The 9,854-nt window shown below is 42.5% G+C and overlaps 1 non-coding gene across 1 annotated transcript; it reads left to right on the forward strand.

Annotated features, from left to right (window-relative positions):
• Window positions 1-7,251: 7,251 nt before the first annotated feature.
• Window positions 7,252-7,370, forward strand: LOC145401442 (5S ribosomal RNA). Its single transcript, XR_013897593.1, has one exon. It is a non-coding gene; the product is annotated as a 5S ribosomal RNA (ribosomal RNA).
• Window positions 7,371-9,854: the final 2,484 nt, after the last annotated feature.

A 9,854-nucleotide genomic window follows, 5' to 3' on the forward strand; every position in this document is an offset into this window, starting at 1 on the left:
GGAGGGGAGTCAAGAACGGGGAGAAATGGCTAAATTGTCAACAATGGATGGGAGTACAGATGAGATTAGGAGTGCTGACTAGTGTTGGACATTGGCAGTACCGATAGATGATACAAGCCCCCACTTGGAAGCCCGGGTGAATTCAAAATAACACAGAATCACAAAAGCGATGCCCCGCGGTATGATCCCTTGCTCCCAAGCGTCACGAAAGTGACGCCCCGCGGTTAAGGGGTTAAATGCAACAAGCATATTCAGTTACGAACTTATTAAAACTTGCCTGTCAGTGAGGATATGAATCCACACTTAGTTTTAAGTTAAACCATTTTTATATTTTGTTTTATGTGTGATACCATCATATCAGTATGTTTTTGCAGTGTTATTCTTTTATTAAATTCACAGACTGAAGTATCTTTAGTTTGAGCATGAAATATATTTTTTAGTTAGTGCATTTAGGTTATATGATGCACATTTGTAGGATCTGATATTTTTCAATAATAATGCTGTTACCATAACTAATAAAACCTTACTATTTATATTTTCTTTATTACACGAGTTGAAAATTGGTTTAACCCCTTAACCGCGGGGCGTCACTTTTGTGACGCTCGGGCGCAATGGATCATACCGTGGGGCGTCACTTTTGTGATTCTGTGTTATTTTGAATTCTCCCGGGCTTTCAAGTGGTGGCTTGTATCATCTATCAGTACTGCCAATGTCCAATAACAGTCAACGCTCCTAATGTCATCTGTACTCCCATCCATTGTTGACAATAGACGAGTTTCCGGTCAAAATTTTTTTGAAGTTAGATACTTGTATGGGTAAAAGATACTCAGAAAATAACTATGTCAACCATTATTTCCAATAAAAATGTGCAGAAACATGAAAAAATAATAGATAAAGTAGCTGAAAAATCACGTGACACTGAAACGGCCTGTGATTGGTCGTGATGTCACTACTCACACTGAGGCAGCATAGTCTGCTTTGTTAACGTTTAGCCAGGATACATTGTGCTTATTTCTGACCTCTAAGAATGTCCAGTGACAAGAGGAATAATTGCTAATGTTTCATTCCAGTGTGTAAGTGCACTGACAAAAGCACACCAGGGAAATTATTCCTCTGTATACTAGCCAATAACAATAAACGAAAACAGTGGTGGCTGGCTGCTTGTCGGAAGTTCCCAGTGCTGGAATGCAGTCTTTACTGTTGTGAAAATATTATATCCTTCACCATATAGGTTCATACACACCTAATAATCTAAAATTCAGTCAGAAAAACTATGCTTTATTTAATTATTAATAGATTATTAGGAGTCAGGCCGAAAACGTGCTAAGGTTAGCGGGTATTTCTTCTTTAGATCGCCAACATGCCCTGACAGACTTCTGTTTTGCACAGATACTGATTTTTTAAAGTGCAAATTAGTACATTTGTATGTTAAATTAATAATTATACAAAGCAGAAGTCTGCCAAGGCAAGCTGTTCAGCTAAAGGAGAAACACTTCCGCTAATTTTAGCCCGTTTTCGCTGTGAATCCAGATTTTTTAAAAGGTAAAATTCATTCATTCATTCATTCATTGCCAGATGCAATGTATCCCAGACGGGGTGGCCAAGGGCTTAGAGTTAATTGTTTTACAGGGAGGGGCACTAATCCTCCACCAACCCCACTTGACACGTAACTAAAAATACAAAATTAAATACAAAATTAAATACAAAAATTTGACCAGATTTCGAATAATTATGTATAAGCCTCTATGGTGATAAAGTCTATAACACTTACCAATTAAAAAGTGCCAATGCGGTGTTGATTCGGTAAATGACTGCTGGTTCAGTATTTCATCACACTCCCCTGAAGCACTGTAGTTGAGTCACTGAAAGTTTTTTTTTTTTCTTCAGAAAATTAATAATGTAGAGGTCAAATATTAAATATGAGGATAATACCATCATAAACTCATACAACTGATACTGTACAGCATACATATAACACTTCCCACCTCACGAGGTACGAGCACCGCTCGGGAATGGTGTAGCTGTAAAGGACTTCTGGTCGATTTCACCACAATTTACTTACCTAACAGGTACCACCCATTTACACGATGAAATATATTCCTTCACAACATACCTGAAAGGTGTAGTTTGGATCTACGGTGGCCATGTAGGTACAACTGTCATCTCTGTTACTGGTAAAGTATTGTGTGAGGGATTAGAGCGTCGTCTGCAGTGTGAATGCTGACGTCATCGCCAACATGGCGGCTCCTTCCCTCCAGCCACAAAGAATTAAAGTTATCACGTCTGGTACAGTGCAAATGATAAATTAAATTAAAAGATACATATACCGTACGTTTTTGAGTACATGGCAGAGTGCACTGGCCATGTTTACCCAGAATCGACAACTCGTCTATTTAGCCATTTTTCCCCATTCTTGACTCCCCTCCCTACCTCCCCTCCATTACCCTCTACTCTCGCCTGCCCGGCCGCACTGCGCTAAGCAAATCTTCCCCAGAATTTTCCACTGATTTCATCCATTGAAATAAGCCCAATGCCCTATTCTTATACAAAATAACATATACAAAAAAGAAATAAGGAAAGTGATTGTGCCATACACCTGAAATTGGCTAATTAATAACTCAAAGTCAAATGACCACCCCTTACGGGATTATGGCGTCTGGCAATAGATCACCTGACAACACCTCACGTGCATTCGTTCGCTAATTTTACCAAGTAATTTCCCCTTGAAATATGCCGTATAATCTATTCTCGTAATAAAAATATACTGTATATAAGAAAGGAAGGGAGAAGCCTAGATGATATTTACATTCACCTGGAACTACCTAATTTTTTATGTATTGTCGAGATTTCCTACCAATCATCCATCCATCCATCCATCCAACATCCAATCCTACGTCACCTCATGAGGAGCGTTGGAGCCCGGGACTAGGCATTTGGTCCTGACAGTTAAGATGAGAGTGACCAACCTCACTCATCTCTGAGTGGCATTACATGAGCAATAAACCCCAACCATCCCTTGGATATAAACCTTCACCAGCTCAATCCGACTGAAGCATAATAATTACCCACTAAACCACCAGGCGCCAAAATTTGGTTATATGGTTACCACCCTGCGTAGTAAATAGTTTCCTGGTGTACAGGAAACCATTTGGCTTGTCACTCAGAGTACAGTCACCCATAGGCAGAAGGGAGAGGAAAGAATGAAGGAGTGAAAGACAGAAGAGGGAGTGTCAAGTCACCCACAGGCAGAAGGACGAGGAAAGAATGAAGGAAAAAAAGATAGAAGAAGATGGAAGGAAAGAAGGATGGAGGAGAGGACAGGGCAGACACCAGAGAGCAGCGCTACATTGAGTGAGTGGATGATGAGTGCCCCCACCTACCACAATTTCATAGCATATAAATTAGCAGCTGTCACCTTACTGACTTTGTCAACCCTTGGCTGCCCATATACGCCACGTCATTCAGTTCCTTGTCATCCTCTGAGGTGAAATCATGTCGCACTCGCGTCCCGCCATTTCCGCCACTTCTGCACCCATTGCAAAGGGCCCTGTGACCTCTACCCCTAGAAAAACTCGTGTGGGAAGCAGTAAAGGACTAAGTGGCTCAGCAGTGGAACGTGAACTGGCAGAATTATCTATGATAATGATGGATAGTGACTTTGATCCTTCGGGTGAATCGTGTGATGAGCCAGGGGAGGAAATCGTGACAGAAACTCCAAGTACGAGTGCTTCAGTGTCCCAGGTTATCCCTAGCTCCAAGGGAAAGGAGCCCTTAGTGCAGCAAGGGAAGGAATTTGGGAAGGGAGTGAAAAGGCGGCGGGTTAGCCCCGGAACAATGGCCCCGTGTGACCCAGTCCGCCTTGAGTCCCGAGGTGAATCACCTCCCCGCTCTCCCAGCCCCACTTCTTTAATTTCTTCCTCCTCTTCAGCGGAATTTTCTCCTGAGTCTTCGTCGTCGGAGTCTCCACCAGCACCTACAGTGAAGGCAGGCTGCAGGGGAAGAGGTAAATCCCTGACTCGTAAAAGTAGAGTAGCAACTACAGTAAGGGCTGCTAGTGCTACACAGCAAACCTACGGTAAGTCACAGTGATCCTGAAACAGCCCAGTCTGCCTCACAGCCACCCTCCACCCTCACCCACCCTACACTGCCACGACAGGAAATCCTGGACCCCTTCATGTGGACGGAAGGTTCCGATTTCGTCCCTGAACAACTCCATTTTGACGAGAGTTCCTCAGGGATACAGCCTGCCTCCACTCTTGATGAGGATGCTGAGTGTGTGGACTTCCTTTTGGCCTTCCTCGATGACGAAGTCATGCAGTGCATATGTGATAAGACAAACAGATATGAGTCACAAAGTGCTGTAAGTGGTGCAGGTGCAGCGAAGATGCAACAGTGGACCGTGCTGGGAGTGCAGGAGCTGTATGTGTTCTTCGCCCTCATGTTTCTCATGCCACATTCAAAGAAGCATGAGTTGGAAGATTACTGGTACATGGACCCCTTACTACCCTCACCCACCTTCAACAAGTACATGGCCAGAGATCGCTTCCGGAACATCATGGGAAACCTGCACTTCGCCAACAATGATGTACCTTCTCAGACTGACCCATTCTGGAAGATCCGGGAGATTCTGAGCAGAAGGAAGGATAAATTTATGTCATTCTTCCACCCATTTCAGAAGGTTGTCATAGAAGAATCCTTGGTTTTGTTCAGAGGATGTCTTAGGTTTGTACAGTACATTCCAAGCAAACGTCATCGCTTTGGAATCAAGTTCTTTGTATTGTGCGACTGCAAGACGGGGTATATCCTTGACTTCGTCATCTATTCAGCCAGCACTGCCGATCTGGACAGAACACATCCCCTTGGCTTCTCAGGCTGTGTAGTGAAAGTGCTGGTGGAAAGGTATTTTGGTGGGAATCATGTGCTGTAAACTGACAACTACTATACAGCACCGAAACTTGCTAAATACCTTTCAGAGCACGGCATCGGCTCCTGCGGCACTGTGAAGAGCAATCGTGCCAACTTCCCCATATTCCCAGAGGCAGATAATTTGCAGTGAGGAGACGTGCACCTACGCAAGTTTGAGATGATGCTGGCAAAACGGTGGCATGACAAGAGGGTCGTGCAGATGCTCACCACCGTACACAAGGGGGAACTGAAAGACAGTGGGAAGATCAACCATATGACAGGTAAACCTGTGAAGAAACCTGATGCTGTCATTGACTATAATATCAACAAACAGCTGGTGGACAAGTCCAACATGATGATTGGAGAGATCGACTGCCTCAGGAAGAATACTAGGTGGTACAGGAAAGTTTTTCTGCATCTCATTGACATGATGATGCTGAAGGCTTTCATCCTGTACAAGATGAAGGTAAAGCCACCCCAGTCCTTCTCCCTGAGGTTGTTCGCCAGGACTTATGTTCAGCAGTTGCTTGAGAGATATGGTAGGGTGACAGCAGCAGCTCCAAGGCACCATTCTGTTAGACTTCCTGACAGATTTGAGCAGAGGGAGTACATGGATCGGCACAGACTGGTGCAAATGCCTGCCACAACGAAGAGGACGGCTGTGATCCGCAGGTGCCAGGTGTGTGCACATACCACCAGATGCATACCTGAGCACAAACACACCTCTTGACAGTGAAATGAGTGCCAGGTTCCCCTCTGCGTAACCTGCTTCTTTGATTACCACAGCCTGAAGCAGTTCTAAAAGTGCAAGTGGAAAATGTAAATAATGTGTAAAAAAATGTGTAAACAGCAAGTGAACGCAACGGATGTAAATATGATTGAACAGTGTAATATAGTTTTATAAGTTACTGCAAGTGACAGTGCATAACACAGTGTAAGTAAAATAGAAGTGTAAATATTGAAAATACAATAGAAAATGTAAATAGAAATGTAAATAATTTGTAATATAAGAATATGAGTACAAATACTTGAAGTTATGACAGAGAAAGTGAAACTTTGGCTCTCTACGTATTTTACTGAAAGACTTGAAGCCCTTTCACGTGACTTTAGAAACGGACTCCCGTGGGAGTTGTTGTATGCTGATGATTTGGTGCTGATTGCAGAGAATGAAAGGGAGGCGGAGGAAAGGTTTAGGAAGTGGAGAGATGGTATGGGGCAAAAGGGTTTAAGGGTAAATGCAGATAAAACAAAAGTGATGATATCTAGGGTTGGTGGCGGTACTATCAAAGACGAGGGAGAGTGGCCATGTGCAGTCTGCCACAAGGGCGTGGGAAGTACTTCCATCTTGTGCGGTGTGTGTGATAAATGGGTGCATAAGAGATGTAGTGGTATCAGAGGTAGACTGCGAGATAATGCTGATTTTATGTGTATGGCGTGCCGGGGTGAGCAGGTGGAGATTGTCAGACGTGAAAGGATTGAACTTGCTGGTGAATCTCTTGAGTGTGTGGAAGAGTTTTGTTATTTGGGAGACATGTTGTGTGCTGGAGGTGGGGCTGGAGGTGGGGCTAGGGTGAGAAGTGGTTGGAAGAAGTTCAGGGAGCTCTTGCCTCTCCTGACATTGAGAGGGCTCGCCCTACGTGCTATGGGGTCTTTGTATGCAGCATGTGTTAGGAGTGTAATGCTGTATGGCAGTGAGACCTGGGCAGAGAAGGAGGAAGATACTCGCCGGCTCAGACGTACAGAAATGACAATGATTAGGTGGATGTGCAGTGCGTCCCTGCATCCAAGGCCTGGAGGGGCTGGGTTTACAATGGAAGAGTTGAGAGGTAGGATGGGACTGGAGTGTATTGGTGTTGTGATGAGGAGAAGTAGATTGAGGTGGTTTGGACATGTGGAGAGGATGGGGGATGATAATTGGGTGAGGAAGGTTAGAAGTGTTAATATTGGGGGTGGGGTTATGAGGGGTAGACCGAGAAAGACATGGGACGAGGTCATTAAGTGTGACCTTAGGGTTAAGGGACTGAACAGGGAGGCTGCAATGGATTGTGCAGCGTGGACAGCCGCCATTAGGTGACCAAGGCCGACACATGCAAGCAAGTTGGAGCCTTTAAAAACGAAAAAAAACGAAACAAATTAAATGCCTACAGTGACAATAAACTACTATTACTGAAGGAAACTAATGGATAAATACTGCAGATATATATGTGTTATAATGTAACAGGAATATAAAGTGTGAGTGTTTTTATGAATAATAAATGACAGAATACCAGCTGGGAACGAGCAAAAGTGGGAAGCTCATACGCACTCATAATTTTCATTGCTTTCACAGTTATTTTTTTTTGAGGATGGAATGGCCATGCCACGTTGAGTACATCGCTTCCCATCCGATCAGCGAAGTTAAGCAACGTTGGGTCTGGTTAGTACTTGGATGGGTGACCGCCTGGGAACACCAGATGCTGTTGGCATCCCTACGTGTCAAGTGTGGTTGGTGGAGGATTAGTGCCCCTCCCTGTAAAACAATTAACTCTACAGTAAGCCCTTGGCCACCCCATTTGGGATACATGGCATCTGGCAATGGATGGATGGATGGATGGATTCCAAACTATTTGAAAATCATAGAATAGTGTAACTAGTGATAATATCAGGCTGTGGTAATCTTATTACGGGATGTCGGAAAGTGCAAAGTGGAGACTAAGTTACCCAACTTCAAGTCCTATGGTTGTTGACGAAGGCTCAACAAATATCCCAGAAGAAAGCTGAAGGTATGTGCCATATGCATATGCAATTATAATATTCTAGGGCTAATAACTGATTTTTGGTAAATATTTTTATAAAATCAGTCGGGGTGTGAATATCCCTGCGGGACACGCACGAAATTGGCGAAACCATCCCCGCGGTGTAGGAGTTAAAATGGTCATTATTTTAATAAAAAGAAAGCTGAATATGCAGTTATGGAGGACTATATAGTATGAATTGCTACCACTGATCTTACGAATTACCATTAAAATACTTTTTGAAACATTTATTACCTCCATATAAAATAACCTAAATCATAACCACTATAATAATATGATCTTAAATTTAACAAATAATCATAATTTAACATGATTATAATCATAATTTAATCATAATCATAAAAGTTTAAGAAAAATCTAATCATAATGAAAAATAATAAAACATAATAATCTTAATCAAATCATAATCAGAAAAAATAAAATGGATTAATCCTAATCTAATCATAATCACAAAAATATTCAGGGCAATAATCAAAATCATTTTAAATAATCATGCCCATGTCTGTCACCAAGCCTTGCAGAACCCCTTCGTCTTCGCTTAACAATACAATATAATCTGCAAACAACAGAACAGGAAGTTTCCAAATGCCTCTCTCTCATTAGGGCCATGCCAACATCCACTGCCCTACATTGTATCTCTTTTACAACCCCATCCATATACAGATTGAACATCCATGGAGACATTACACATCCCTGTTTCAATCCAACATTCAGTTCACTCAGTTCACCATGCACAAGCACTGCAGCCTTAGTGCCCTCATACATACTCTTCATGGTATTCAACAGCTTCCAATTTATTCCATACATTATTAACATTTTCCTCATTCCCTGTCTATCCACTCTGTCATGTGCTTTCTCCAAATCCATGAAGGCTGCATACAACTTCTTTCCCTCCTCTAAAAGCTTTAACACCGAAGACCTAAGGATAAATATCTGATCTACACAACCTCTTCCCTTCCTAAAACCTCCCTCTTCTTCTCCAACTAATTCCTCTGTTATTTCCCTAACTCTGTCAACGGGTATCCTTCCATATACTTTTCCTATTACACTAAGATAAGTGCCCCTGTGAGTACCACACACTTCTTTTTCCCCTTTTCCTTCGTACAGGGGAATAATTATACCTGACTTCCAATCCTCTGAGACTCTACCTTTTCCTAGGCCAATCTGCACATATTCCACATCCATTCTACTACAATCTCTCCCCCATGCTTAAACGTTTCACAACGGATGTCATCAATTCCTATTTTGACTTTCTTCATTGCCTCCATTACTTCCATCCTACTGATCTCTTCTCTCTTCTCATCTCTCTCCTTCTCCCAACCGCTTATACTGGCATCAATTTCTCTCTTCTTCACTATCAATATATTTTTATCTTTCACTCCCATACCACTTTCTTTTTTGCTTTGTCAAACTCTTTTTAGTTCCTTCCAGAACATTTTCTTATATTCCCTCCACTTCACACTCATATTCCTTCCAAATTCCTCATCCACTCTCTCCTTACTAATCTTTTCACCTCTCTCTTCCTCTCTACATAAACGGTAACTCTATTCCATTTCTGAACTCCCTTCATGCCTCTGCTTCCCATCCACTCATTATATGCTTTCTTCTTTTGCACCACAGCTTCTCTCATCTCTTCATTCCACCATGCTGTTCTTTGCACCCTCTTTTGTCTTCTCTTCACCTCACACACTGCACAGATTTCTTCTATGAATATCTTGCATACACCTTCCACCTCCCCCATCTGCTCTTAATCACATTTATTCAATCACTCCTCGACTTCTCTTTTATATTCTGCCTTCTTTTCATTCTCTTGCAATGTTTCTACCCTCCTTGTATTGACTATTTCCTCCTGCCCTACTCTCCATCTATTAATCTATTGCATTTGTACTTTGACTTTCAACACCACCAAGTAGCGGTCAGAAAGTTCACTCCCCTAACCTCGGTGTGCTTTTGCATTCATTACATACCTTCTCATTCTATCATCCACACTCACATAATTAAACAATGTCTTCCATTCATTCAGTTCACCACCCACCCTTTTCATCACTCGGCACATGTATCTGTGGATCATTTTGTGCCTAACGAGGGTACTGGCTATCATCAACCCCCTCCCCCTATTAATGTTCACTAGAGCACTATCATTCCCACAATCTA

The sequence above is a fragment of the Coenobita brevimanus genome, chromosome 55 (assembly GCF_032717465.1).
Source record: "Coenobita brevimanus isolate Jiangsu-jjx chromosome 55, ASM3271746v2, whole genome shotgun sequence".
NCBI classification, from domain to species: Eukaryota; Metazoa; Arthropoda; class Malacostraca; order Decapoda; family Coenobitidae; genus Coenobita; species Coenobita brevimanus.